The sequence below is a fragment of the Microcaecilia unicolor genome, chromosome 6 (genome assembly GCF_901765095.1).
Source record: "Microcaecilia unicolor chromosome 6, aMicUni1.1, whole genome shotgun sequence".
Lineage (NCBI taxonomy): Eukaryota > Metazoa > Chordata > Amphibia > Gymnophiona > Siphonopidae > Microcaecilia > Microcaecilia unicolor.
This window is the reverse complement of record NC_044036.1, coordinates 263,535,450-263,549,173: the sequence shown is the minus strand read 5'-3', so window position 1 is coordinate 263,549,173 and position 13,724 is coordinate 263,535,450. Positions and strand designations below refer to the sequence as shown.

Sequence of the window (13,724 nt, the reverse complement as noted above, 5' to 3'; positions counted from 1 at the left end):
TATTTAGAAATACAATTAGAAATACAATTAAGCAGGAAAAGCTACAGATAGGTATCTAATTTTTGCCCAGACTAGTGCTAAACCCACAAATATAGGGAGGATTAACAGTTATGATATGCAGTGCCCAGGGAATAATCCTGTATCATAATCAACAGATTTCAATAAAACAACCATACCAACACACTCGCTCATCCATCTCACATCCCTCCCCTGGGACCCCAAGTGTGAAGAACCAAAATGAGACTCTCTGGACATCAGTTTGGTTGGGAAATATACAATGATACGCTCTAGTAAATTTCTTCCAGAGACAAACATAGCATAAAGCATGAGCCTTCTGAATATACTGAGAGTGTTAAAGTTCTAAGGTAGACAGAGCGTTCACGAGGTGGAGCCATAAAAATGAAGGTTGGTGGTTCCTCCTGTTTCCATCTTTTTAGTATAATCTTATGTACAAGTAAAATAGCATATAGGATAAAAGGCTTTTTTTTTTTGTTGTTGCCAAGGACAGCCTATGAGGGAGACCCTGTTCCTCGGTTCCCTCCCAATCCTACAAACACAGCAAACCATGAGTAAAAGGTATCTTCCACCTGATTATATACGCCACAATTTCTATGGCATGGCTCCACAGATCACCCAAACGTGGGCATTCCAAAAAGGTATCTATCCAAAACCCCATAGACCTCTTACAATGGAGGCAAATCTCAGTGTCCCACAACTTCACCTGATAACCTATTTCGTGCGATACATAGGCAATGTGCAAGTTTAAAAAAAGGTCTCCTGGAAATATGCACTAGAAAGTAATTGATATCCCCTCCTTCCAAACCTATTGTAAATTACCAATTATGTATTCAATTCCTATATCTCTCATTCAAACCCCTGCAAGTTCTTCAAGGTGGGAAACATCCTTTGTTTGTAAAGTATTGTGGTGCCAAATAGAGAACTTATTACACTTATGGGGAAGCAAGTGAAAGTCATAATCTACTTCACTCCAACTAATACCCAAGACAATTTTCTGTTTCAGTATCTCCCAGTAATGTCATATTTGTAGATAGTGGATAAAATGAGCGTTTGGAAAAGCCCTAATTTGTGTAAAGGAAGAGAAACTATTCTAACAACTGTATCAGATTCCCCAAAATACTAACCACCTCCCTGGACCAGTGGTGCAAACGTGTAGCTCCTACCCCTGATGGAAACACTGGATTTCCTATCAATACCATGAATGAGGAAACAGTCCCCAAAAGTTTACTGGCTTTTGACCATTTTTTTTGCGTTACCATACTGGGACAGACCATAGACCGAAAGTCCGTCAAGCCCAGTATCCTGTTTCCAACAGTGTCCAATCCAGGTTACAAGTACCTGACAAGATCCCAAAACAATACAATACATTTTATGCTGCTTATCCTAGAAATAAGCAGTGGATTTTTCCCACGGCCACCTTAATAATGGCTTACGGAATTTTCTTTTAAGAAGTTATCCAAACCTTTTTAAAACCCTGCTAAGCTAACTGGTTTTACCACATTCTCTGGCAATGAACTCCAGAGTTAATTACATGCTGAGTGAAGAAATATTTTTTCTGATTTGTTGTAAATTTACTACTTTGTAGCTTCATTCCATGTCTCCTAGTCCTAGTATTTTTGGAAAGAGTTAAAAAAAAAAAAGAGATTCATGTCTACCCATTTCACTCCACTCATTTTATAGACCTCCATCATATCTCCCTTCAGCCATCTTTTCTCCAAGCTGAAGAGCCCTAGCCGCTTTAGCCTTTCCTCACAGGGAGGTCACCCTTCTCTATACCTTTTCTAATTCCACTATATTTATTTTGAGATCCTTATTTTTGTTTTCCATTCCTTTCGTAATAATACCTAATATTCTATTTGCTTTCTTAGCCGCCGCTGCACAGCGAGCAGAGGGTTTCAGTGTATCAACGATGACTCCGAGATCCTTTTCCTGGTCGGTGACTCCTAACCCGGAACCTTGAATCATGTAGCTATAATGCGGGTTCCTCTTTCCCACATGCATCACTTTGCACTTGCTCAAATTAAACGTCATCTGCTATTTGGATTCCCAATCTCCCAGTCTCGTAAGGTCCTCTTGTAATTTTTCACAATCCTCTTTCAATTTAACAACTCTGAATAACTTTGTGTCGTCAGTAAATTTAATTACCTCACTAGTTACTCCCATCTCTAGATAATTTATAAATATGTTAAAAAGCAGCGGTCCTAGCACAGACCCCCGACCATTTAACCCTACTCTCTGTTTTCTATCTTTTAACCAGTTTTTAATCCACAATAGAACACTACCTCCTATCCTATGACTTTCCAATTTCTTCTGGAGTTTTTCATGAGATACTTTGTCAAATGCCTTTTGAAAATCCAGATACACAATATCGACCGGCTCACTACCCACATATTTGTTCAACCCTTCAAAGAAATGTTGCAGATTGATGAGGCAAGATTTCCCTTCACTAAAATCCATCACTTCCACACTTTCTGTAACGGCCTAGCAAGTTTAAGGGGATGTTCATGATAAATATAACACGGTAAGACAGTCAATCTTTTTTTAAGGGCAGCCCCCAGTTCACCCAGCACATAATGTGGATCCCCGCGATGTAACTCAAAACCAACAATGTAGGGCCGCCACATTATATAGCCTAAGATCTGATAAGCCTGTACATCACCAGAGGCAGGTCATGTCAGACAAATCCAATTGATTTCTTTGACTGAGTGACCAAACAGTTGGGCATGGGATGTGCGCTACATGTGGGATACTTGGATTTTAGCAAATCCTTTCACACTGTTCTGCACAGGTGACTGATAAACTGCATGTCCTTGGTAAGGGGCCTAAAGTGACTGAGTAAAAAATTGGTTAAGTGGAAGGAGACAGAGGGTAATGGTAAATGGAGCTTGCTCTGAGGAAAGGGGTGTTATCAGCGGTGTACAGCAGGGATCAGTCCTCAGGTTGGCTCTTTTTAGTATCTTTATCCCCTAATCACTTCCTTCTTACTTCCCTTACTTAATCTCTGCACCTTACCAATAACTATATCTGATAGCCTGGAATGACAATGTAATAACAAAATTATGTAAGCCACATTGAGCCTGCAAATAGGTGGGAAAATGTGGGATACAAATGCAACAAACAAACAAATAAGTGATATTGCGTAAGGGCTGTCTGGTAAGGTTTCTCTCTTTGCAAATGATACCAAACTCTGTAATAGGGTGGACACCCCGGAGGGTGTGGATGGCATGAGGCGGGATCTAGCAAAGTTCAAAGAATGGTCCAAAAATTGTCATGTAAGATTTAATGCTAAGAAATGAAGGGTCATGCACATGGTTTACAAGAATCCAAGGGAACAGTATAGTATAGGGCGTGCTTCTGTGTGCAAAGGAAGAGCGGGACTTGAGGGTGATTGTGTCTGATGACCTTAAAGTCTCCAAACAGGTAAAAAAAAAACGACGGTCAAAGCCAGAAGGATGTTTGGGCACATAAGGGGAGGGATGACCAGCAGGAAAAAAAAGAAAAAGAGGTGATCGTGCCCTTGTATAAGTCTCTGGTGAGGCCCCATTTAGAATAACAAGTGCAGTTCTGGAGACTGTATTACTGTATTTACAGAAAGATATAAACAGGATGGAGTCAGTCCAGAGGGTTCCTACCAAATTGGTAAGTGGTCTCAGTCACAAAACATACAGGGACAGGCTTATGAACTTCAACATGTATATGCTAGGAGATAGGCGGGGAGAGGGGATATGATGGAGACATTTAAATACATCAGTGGCCTTAATGTACAGGAGGCAGCCTTTTTCAAACAAAGGAAAACTCTGGAATGAGGGGGTTATGATGAAGTTAAGAGGACATAGGCTTAGGAGAATATCAGAAAATACTATTTTACGGAAAGAGTGGTGGATGCGTGGAATGGCCTCCAGGTGGAGGTTGTGGAGACAAGGACTCTGCCAGAATTGAAGGAAGTGTGGGACAAACATGTGGGATCCCTTAGGAAAAGGAAGAGTTAGTGGTTACTGAGGATGGACAGACTATACGGACCATTTGGCCCTTATCTGCCATCATGTCTCTATTTCTTAACTTTACCCCTCATCAACTTGGCATAGCTTAACTTGGGGATTTTCCCCCACCAGAGAAAGTGCTGCATTATACTCCTATAAACTTCGTCCTCGCACTTTAAAACCCAAAAAGGGTATAATATTTTAAAAGAACATTAGGACCCCAGAGGGATAGAAGTAGTTCTTTCCATCTATCACATAAGCACTTCAAATCTTCAGTTTCCCTCTTATGTTAGGACATTAACTTCTAGTTCCTCAGAACCACTAGCTGACTTCATTTTCAAGATATACCACAGAATATCCATCACACATCTTTGCAAATGATTAATCTACTTTATGGTTAATTTAAGGATTCTCTTAAAACATTGACATCTGCGTACATTACCTCACGTTTAGATTACTGTAATATTATATATGCATGGATTACTCAAGCCAACTTAAAACGATTGCAAAGAATACAAAATACAGCAGCGCATATGATTTGCAAGGCCCGGAGGGATGACAGAGTAACACCTTTACTGCGTCGTCTGCATTGGCTTCAGGTTGAAGCAAGAATCAAGTTTAAAATTCTCGTTTTGACTCACAAGGCTTTCCATACATTAAACTCTAATTACCTATCAAACCTGACAATTCCTTACACTGCCATGCGAACTCTTAGATTTCTAACAGATAATAGGTTAGTTATTCCCTCTCTCGCTAAGGCTAGATGGGAATCTACACGGAGATCGGCTTTTTTCTACCTGTCCCCTTCTCTTTGGAACGGCCTTCCAAAAGAGATCAGACTAGAGAATTCTTACATCCATTTCCGGAAACTCTTGAAAACCTTTTTCTTTATAAATTATGTAGAACAGAACTTAGAATAAGAGATACGGTCAAATAAAAGGGTAGCCTCACTGTATATTAAATATAATCCATTTTGGTTTGTACTATGTAATTAATTCTGATTTGCTGTGCTTTCCTGTCATGAATGGAGTTCCTTGTCTGTCTATTTGTATAAACCAATTGTTATTTTTATATATGTAAACCGTTCTGGTTTGCAATTGCAATAAGATACGGTACATAAACTGATATAAATAAAATTAAAAAAAAAATAAATAAATAAAGACAACTGCCACATGTCTGCCTAAACCTAAACAATCCTGTGATCTAAACTGTTTTGCTATTCAACTGGTTCACTAGGCAGACATGTGGGAGTTGTCTTTAGGGTAACCTTAAAATGTTCCTTATTGCTAAGACTTAATGATTATGTTTACCTGACTAAAGATGGCTAACTAATCAGCTATTAAAAGCCACATTGCTCCACCTTCCATAAATACTGAGAAGGCAAATAAAATTATCTGCATAGTTTGAGTTATGTCACTGCATTCCTATTTTACAGGCTCAACAAGCATCATGAATTATATTAAACAAACATGTCACCATATGTTAAAATATTTTGGGGAAAACACAGACATTATTCTAATTTCATGATATAAAAGGAATATAATTTTTGCATACCCCTGCCCATTTGTTTTTAATTCTGAACACTGAAAAATCTCTTCTTTCAGCTGGGAGTAAGGTCAGTACAGTTAAAAAATAATTAGTCTGTACAGATAAACTACAGCAACAACAACAACAAAAATAGTGTGTACCACTAAATTGTGCTGTCATTAATAATGTTCAGGGTGCCCTTTAATTTGTTGGTATCAGCATCGTTAGCAATGTTTGCTGAATTATAGTAACACGCCATCTGCACTACCTTGTTGGAAGAACGAAAGCACAGGGGATTAGGACCTACTATATCACCCTCACTACTTTATTACTGAGAACAAAGACCAACCACTGTTTAAATATTTCTATTAAGAAAAATTAAAATAATGTTCTGCACGATTCCGCAGTAATATGATGGTTAACCAAAACAATCAAAAATCAAAAGTTCTGCAATAAACATATGAAGGTACCCGATGTTTACCTACACACGCCTTACGAAAAAGAACTAACACATAAGTGAGGAAGCGAAAACCAAAATGAGAAATGACAGCTCTCATGTACACCTCAAAGCCTTCATAGATTAAATAATCTTGCGCCTATGAACTTAATAAATCAAACCTTACACCATGCCCAATAACTCAAGATGATCAATCAATCCCCTAGAGAACAGCCCTCAGGTGTCACAGAATAAAATGACTATTCGACTGAGTGATCATCGTAAAACATTAAAGCAGAGCCCACTGCCAAACTTATGCTGCCTTTCAGCATACCTCCTTCCCTATACCAACCGCCGGGACTCTCCAGCAAGCACAACACTGCCACGTCCAGCGAGACCAAATCACACGCATTTGGCTGTCCTCACAAGCCGAGCACCCCTCTTCACACGCATTCAAGAACCCAGAACCTCCTCCCCCGCGGTCTGGCATCTCTTCCACTTTCCCCAGTCCCAATGCGTCTTCCTCTCTCCTTCCTGTCCGCGGCCCGACATCGCGTCCTCGTTCGCAACTTCTCCCACCCGTCATACCTTCAAACGTGTCTTTGAGGTCCCCAGCAGCAATTCATGCAGACTGCCCGAAATCGACCCCTAAGCTTTCCCTCTGCCGCGTCCCGCCCTACCGGAAACAGGAAACTGCATCAGAGGGGGAGGGGCGGAACGCGGCAAGGGGGGAAATTAGTTGCTTGCGTCAGAAGGGGGGCAGGGCTTATGAGAAAGAAAGCTCCGGGTCGATTGCAGACAGTAGTAACGTGTATGAATTTTTTTTTTTTAATCAGTTCCAGTAACCGTAAACACAAGTTTGAAGGTAGGACTAGGAGACGAGGTGTGGGAATGATGGCGAGATGCTGGAGTGGCGGCGGGGCTGGAAAATTGAGAGAGATGCAGTCGGTTGACATTGATAGATCGGATCGGATTCGACGACTTTAGGTCCCCCGTGTTAGGGTTGTCCTGGAGGGAAGGGCAAGGGACTAGCATCTACCTTAGAAAGCTAGAGTTCTCAGAGCCGTAGTTTTGATAGGCCTCACGTGTACTTAGTAAAGAGCATCACGAGCTAGCAAGTGTCTCTTAGAGGCAGATGCACTAAAGCTAAATGAGCCTTTAATGACTCCAACGAGGAAAATTTGATCCGTTGCATGCATCAAAGGGCTTTTACCGAGGAAGCCAGCAGCTAACGAAAACGGAATGGAGATGAGCAATTAGTGTGAAAACCCCATTGAAACGACATGCACTAACCTTTTCCGATTGCCTTTACGCAGGAAAAAGGCAGGAAAACTAACGAGAGGTCTGGACCTCTCGTTAGGACAGCTCTGTGCCAGGAAAAATCGTAAAGTGAAACTTTGAGCCAATCCCAGCGCATTAGCAGAGCTAAAAGCGCTGTGATTGGTCCAAAGGACGTCAGAAAAACAAAAATAAATAAAAATAAAAAAAGGATCGGGAGGGGGCAAGGGCGCTCATCAGGAGCGTCCTGTATGGACGGCCTTGCCCCCCCCCCCCCCCCGCTGCTCGCCACTTTCCGCCGCTCCCTCCACCCCGAAAAAGCAAAATTCGAGCAGCCCCTGCCCCCTCCCTTCCTCACTACTCTGTCACCTCAGCTCCGCCTCCCGACATCCTCCGTCCTGTGCCCCGCCCCCTTTTGGGGTCGTCGCCGCCATTCCCCTCTTCCATCGGGCCCCCCTCCCTCTTACCGGGCCCGTGCAGCGCCTCTCTCCTCTGTCCGAAGGCGCTGCACGGGCAAGAAGAAAGCCTGATGCCTGCCTTCGCCCAGCTTCGATGGCGCGTCTTTCTCCTGCTGGGCCCGCCCCTTTCTGACGTCGTGTGTAGTTGCACAAGTTTAGGCACGGACTTGTACGTGTATTGTACATTCCCCTCTTTACTGCCTTTGAATCTTTTAAGTACAAATCTTTTTACTGTTGTTGTAATTTTTAAAAATAATTTTGTTTTAATCACTTTGAATGTAATTTCATAACGTACGTTGTGTAAGACACATTCTGTTCTATATTTATGTTAATGGCATTTCTAAAATTGGCACATGTATTTATTTATTTGTTGCATTTATACCGCACGCTTTCCCGCTCGCTAGCAGGCTCAGTGCGGCTTACATAGTATGGAATTACATAGATATATGCATGTACTTTAAACATGCATATATATACATCCACACAATAGGCGCATGTGCACTTTTATTTTATTTTTTAAGCATTTTCAAATATTTCCAAGAATAACCCTTGTAACAGAAAAGATGGAAACATGAAAATATTAATCCTACAGACAAAACAATATAGTAAGAGGAAATAAGTAACCCATGAGGCCATCTTCAGTCAGGGCCCTGTTTACTAAGGTGCGCTAAAAATTATTGCACACTAACGCAAGAGGCACACACAGGAATATATGGGTATCTCTAGTGGACTTTGATGCTGGGGAACTGGGTTCAATTCCTACTGAAGCTCCTTGTGACTCTGAGCAAGTCATTTAACAATCCACAGTACAAAATCAGTACCTGTAAACTGCCTTGATTGTAACCACAGAAAGGCGGTATATCAAGTCCCATTCCCTTTCCCTTACATGGGTCTCTTCCATGCGCAAAGGCCATTTTTACCACAGCTGTAAAATAGAAAACAGGAGTTTTTTTTTTGTATTGATTTCATTAATGGGCATGTGTTAACGTTACCATTAGTGTGTGGCCATTTTTTTTTTTAATTACTGTAGGAGCAGGAATGCCCACTCTGTGCCCCTAATATGCCCCCTCAAAAAAAATTATTAGGGCCCGATCCACAAAGCTTACTGTGCTTGCAACATTTGCTTTAGACCCATTGGAGCCAGTTTAAAGCAAACATTATTTAACATCTAATGCAGAAAGGGGTTAACAGTTTGCTATAGCTGCTACCAATAATCCAATGCAAATATATTAGAATGAGCTGATTAGTATTAAAATGAGCATTCTGTGCCGTGCACAGAAAAGAACACCTACCTTTTATTGTGCACAATTTTCCAGGGTCTGGAGCTGCCATTGTGTGAGGGCAACTTCTGGTAGAAGTACTTTGCTTGTATTTTTCAATAGCAAAACTTGTCCAAGAGCAGAGAACAGGTTCAAAGGACCGAGAAACAAGCAGACAGCCAATTGGCTGGGGAAAGCCCCATGATGTCAGCTGGGGGGGGGGGGGTGGAGAAACAAGCAGACATTCAATTGGCTGGGGAAAAGCCCCTATGATGTCTGCTGGGGGCAGGCAGAGAAACAAGCATACAGCCAGCCCCTATGATGTCAGCTGGGGGGGGGGGGGGGGTGCTTGCAGCAAGGAGAAGCTGCTTGCTGGATTTATGTGAATCTTATTTGCATGTGATGTTCTTTGTTCACTATTTCACAATTGGTAACTTATACCATGGATCTAACGCACACTGTTTTTAACAGGGACTTTTTAACATCAGCCCCTTAAGTGTGCAGTTATTTTTATTTATTTATTAGGATTTATTTACCACCTTTTTGAAAGAATTCACTCAAGGCAATGTGCAGCAAGAATGTCAAACATAAGCAATAGACAATTGCAGCAGTAAAAATATTCAAATAACAATACGAAGTATGGCGTAGTATTCTACTTACAATGTCAACAATACGTAATAAAACATTTTGACAGACAGCATAGGGTATAAGCAAAGATGGAACACATAGATACGTAAGAGGAGTTAGAAAATAAGAGGACTATTTTAAAGAAAGTTGCACATGAAGTCAGAAAGGTGCTTAAATATCATATGAGCTAGGGTGTGTGTGAGAGTGAGACTAGCAAGTTAATTAATTCTCCCATTAAAGGCCTGGTTGAAGAGTCAAGCTTTCACCTGCTTCCTTAAGTAGAGATAGTCTTTTGGTATGCAAAGGCTTTCAGGGAGTGCATTCCAGAGTGTGTGTGTGTGTGGGGGGGGGGGGGGGGTACTACTCTGGAGAAGGCTAGCTTGCAGGTATCTCATTGTGTAATGTCCTTTGGAGAGGTTATGGTTAGGTGGTGTATGTACATCCCAAAACTAATGTGCATTGCATTAATGTGTCCTGTGTTAGTTGCTAATGCGTACTTAAGGCAGTAAAAGGAAAAAAAAAGCTTAGTAAGAGTCTTTTTATTCTTAGTTTTTTCTAAGGGTTTGGTTTATTAAAGCTTAATTTTTTCTCATTTTAGGGTAATGGATCAGACCATAAATCCCTCTTGGCTGATTTGCCTTGCTGTGTTCTTTGCAGGCAGTGAAATACCTTATTATTAGACCAGTATAAGAATTTCCCCAAAATTGTACTGTATACAAGTTTTTCAAGCATTGTGGTTGCCTTTCTAAGATGCCAGTTTTTCAACCTGATTAATGAAAAGCAATGGAATTCAGTTTAATTTTAATATTATATGTAATTTTCAGAACAATTTTATCTAGAGGGAAGGTTCCCTGAGTGGAAGTTGTTTCGTACCGTAAGCAATATCACGATGACCTATCAGAAGTGTTGGTGGAAAGGCACCGGATTGAGGGGACAATGCTTCCTTTGCTTCACACCATTCTCCATTAGCATGCTCGGAAATTCCACTATAAGAAGGAAGTGACCTGTGCCATTGGACCAGTGGGAACATGATATGAATTATAACTTCGAGTTTACTTATGTGATGAACTTGACGGCACTTTAAGAAAGGCTATGAGAGATTTCAGTGTAAAGTTTCCCATCTATGGGGACAGGTCATGGGACCTATTGAAACATTTCATCTGCAAATACACTCATGAAGTAAACCCAAAACAGAATGTAAACTAATAGAAATGGAAGCATCACATTGATGAGGAGACCTTTTCACGCAACTTCTTGTCTTCAACATTTATTAAAATGTAATAAAAATCTAGCAGAAGTAATTGTATCCAGCAGTAAGAAATACTTTTCAGCCTTTATTATGGCAAGCTTAAATTCAATAAGCCAAACATTTAGATGGAAGGTGAATTTGCCATTTAATAGTCATTTATTTAGTAAGCCAGAGATCTAGCAGTGTTTATACTAAGACATATTTCTATTGTATTTTGCTGTCTGAGTTTAATATTAATTATTCTTTCTTTCTAGAAGGTGCTGCAGAATTCTAAGTGATGGCCCAGGAAAGATATGCCTGGAAATTTTACCACCAAAAAAAAAAAATCCTGTTGGGTTTTTCTCGGATGATGGTCCACACCTCCCAAGGGATGCATTTGAGGCCAATGAACAAGTGGCAGATATTCTTGGAAAAGGTGGAAGGAGAAACTTGGTGAAAAGATCAACAACATTGTGGGATGGCATCTGTGGTAGGTATTCATGCCTGTTCAACACAGTTGGAGGTGGACAGGATATTTTTTAATTTTAGATTTATGTAATTTACAGGTATTACCAAACAATATATTGTACAGAAAAATGCAAAGATACAAACTGTTATCATGCAATCATCTGCTGAGTTGTTTCTGCATAATTCGTGGAACATCTGAGGCTGGGGCTCCACTTCTTTGGGACAGCCTATCCGGTTACTGCTCCAGGACCATGCTCTTCCCCCCCATCATGATATTCAAGGACGCAAGTTGAAGACAAGCAGAGTGGCGTCAGAGTGAGATTATCATTGCCGTCATCTGCTGAGCTATTTCCACACCGCTGTCTAGAATGTATGCTTTAGGAGTCCACATCTGCTGGAAGACCTGTATGACGTCAACTTGGGGAAGCAGATTGTAGATGAGCAGACCTGCACCAGAGGAGTGAATGTCTCCTTTGTTGTGCTGACAAATGATTGTGACTAAGGGAGCTCCTTTATGTCCTCCTTAGTGTGGATTTAGGGCTGGATTTCTTTTAACATCTTTTTGCTTTTGTATTTTTCCTTGTTTTTATGATTACTTTGTCTACTCTACCTGTGGTTACTGGCCAGGGATGATATAGTTCATTTGATTCTGCAAAAGATTATCTGCAAAGTCTATTCACTGTCCCTTTAGTATTTGTTCCTCAGACTTTTTCTAGGACTGGGCATTTGTCATTTGCATTGAACAAATGGCCAGTATATTTGTACGATTTGATTGTTTAAATTAAACTTGATTTTATTTGTATTACTGAGTCCTGGTTGGGTGAATATAACAATGTGATAATATCTCAAATCTGTTCTTATGGTGGTTATTTTTTTTAAAACTCATGGGTGTAGGTTTCCTGGCTCTGGATCTTGCTATCAGTAATGTTTATGAAGTGTTATTTTTTGTTATCTCTAACTGTAAATGTTTTATTGTTATTATTCACTTGGTTTGCTTGATCTATGACTAGTCACCTTTGATTTGCATCTTTATTATCTCATGGGATTAAGTTTGAATGTACAGGTGAATAAAAAACAAAACAGTATTTTGAAGGCTCTGCAGTTTGGTGTGGCAGAAATCCTAGGCTATCAAGGAAGATCCTGTTTTGGGATCCTAACTATGGGGGCTAGGGGTGCTGCAGTTGTGGAATTATTGGTGGGCCACTCAAGCTAGGGCTGCTGTAGAATGTTTCCCAAACCATGATTACAAACTTTGGGTACATATAGAGCAATCACAGGTGGTCCCTATTCCCCTGGGAACCTTGATGTGGCTTCCTAGGCGATGTCGCACAATCCCTAGGGATATCTCCCTTACTATTGCTCACACATTTCATATTTGGGATAAAACGTGTTCACAGCCTGACTTTCAGCGTTCTTGTTACACTCCCATTTGTCATAATCCATTGTTCCACCATTGGGGCCATCGCCTTCTGGGGTGTGGCATCAACATGGTCTAGCTCACTGAGGTCAGTTGTATGATGATACCTTAATCCCCTTTTCTGCATTGGCTAGGGATATTGCAACTAGGTATATTGATGAGATTGTGGGAGAGCAACCCATACATGTCTTGTCAGCCACACTTGATGGGGGACTATATATTTTTAAAAGATGTTTTCAAAGATTCTTCATGGGCACATTCTATGGTTTCCTTTGCGATCTTAGGCCTCCAGCCCTGACTTACAGACATAAATGGAAGTCATTGCTTGTTGTGACTTATGATCTGGTTGACTGGGATTCAAGCCTCTATTGCTATTGCTTCCAATGTTAAGATTCTTTATAATTGCTATTTAACTCCAGAGTACATCAGGCACTAGTTCCCTAATGTTAATTCTTCCGTGTGGTAGAAATGTGGTGCTTCTGGTACTATGAACCACATTTGGTGCATTTGCCCAAAGCCTGTGGCATTCGAGAAAAGTATACATTTTCAAATTCTTTGCATTAAGGGACTGAAGATCCTGGCATCTGTTTGTTTAATCTGTCCCAGGTTTGCATAAGGACCAGATTAATTTGGTTTGTCATTTTTTGCATGTGGCAAAATTGACACTGGCTGCTGCATGGAAAGATCAGGTCCCATTTCTCCTTACTTGGAGACTTAAGCTGCCCAAGTATAGTAGAATGGAAAAGTTAACAGCTGAAAGGTGCAAGCGCATCTGGGGTAAGATGTGCAATCTGACTCTCTTAGGGTGATTTAAGTTATTTTTCTTTTATTTATTTGGGTAGATGACGCTGTACTTTGGTCTCCCTTCCTCTCAATTTGATTGGGGGGGGGGGGGGCAGACTTTGTTTTGGGAGAAAAAGATATTACAAACTGGGAAGTCAGATTCTTGTTCACCTTCATTGCGCTTTCTTTGGTTCGTAGGCTTTTGCGAAATTCAGTAAAGACTTCTGAGTTAAAAACATAGGCAG

At 40.8% G+C, this 13,724-nt stretch overlaps 1 long non-coding RNA gene across 1 annotated transcript; it reads left to right on the top strand.

The window, feature by feature from the left end:
• Positions 1 to 6,720: 6,720 nt before the first annotated feature.
• LOC115472856 lies at positions 6,721 to 12,081 on the top strand. The gene is made up of 2 exons (XR_003942570.1): positions 6,721 to 6,826; positions 11,087 to 12,081. It is a non-coding gene; the product is annotated as an uncharacterized LOC115472856 (long non-coding RNA).
• The last annotated feature ends 1,643 nt before the right edge of the window (positions 12,082 to 13,724 follow it).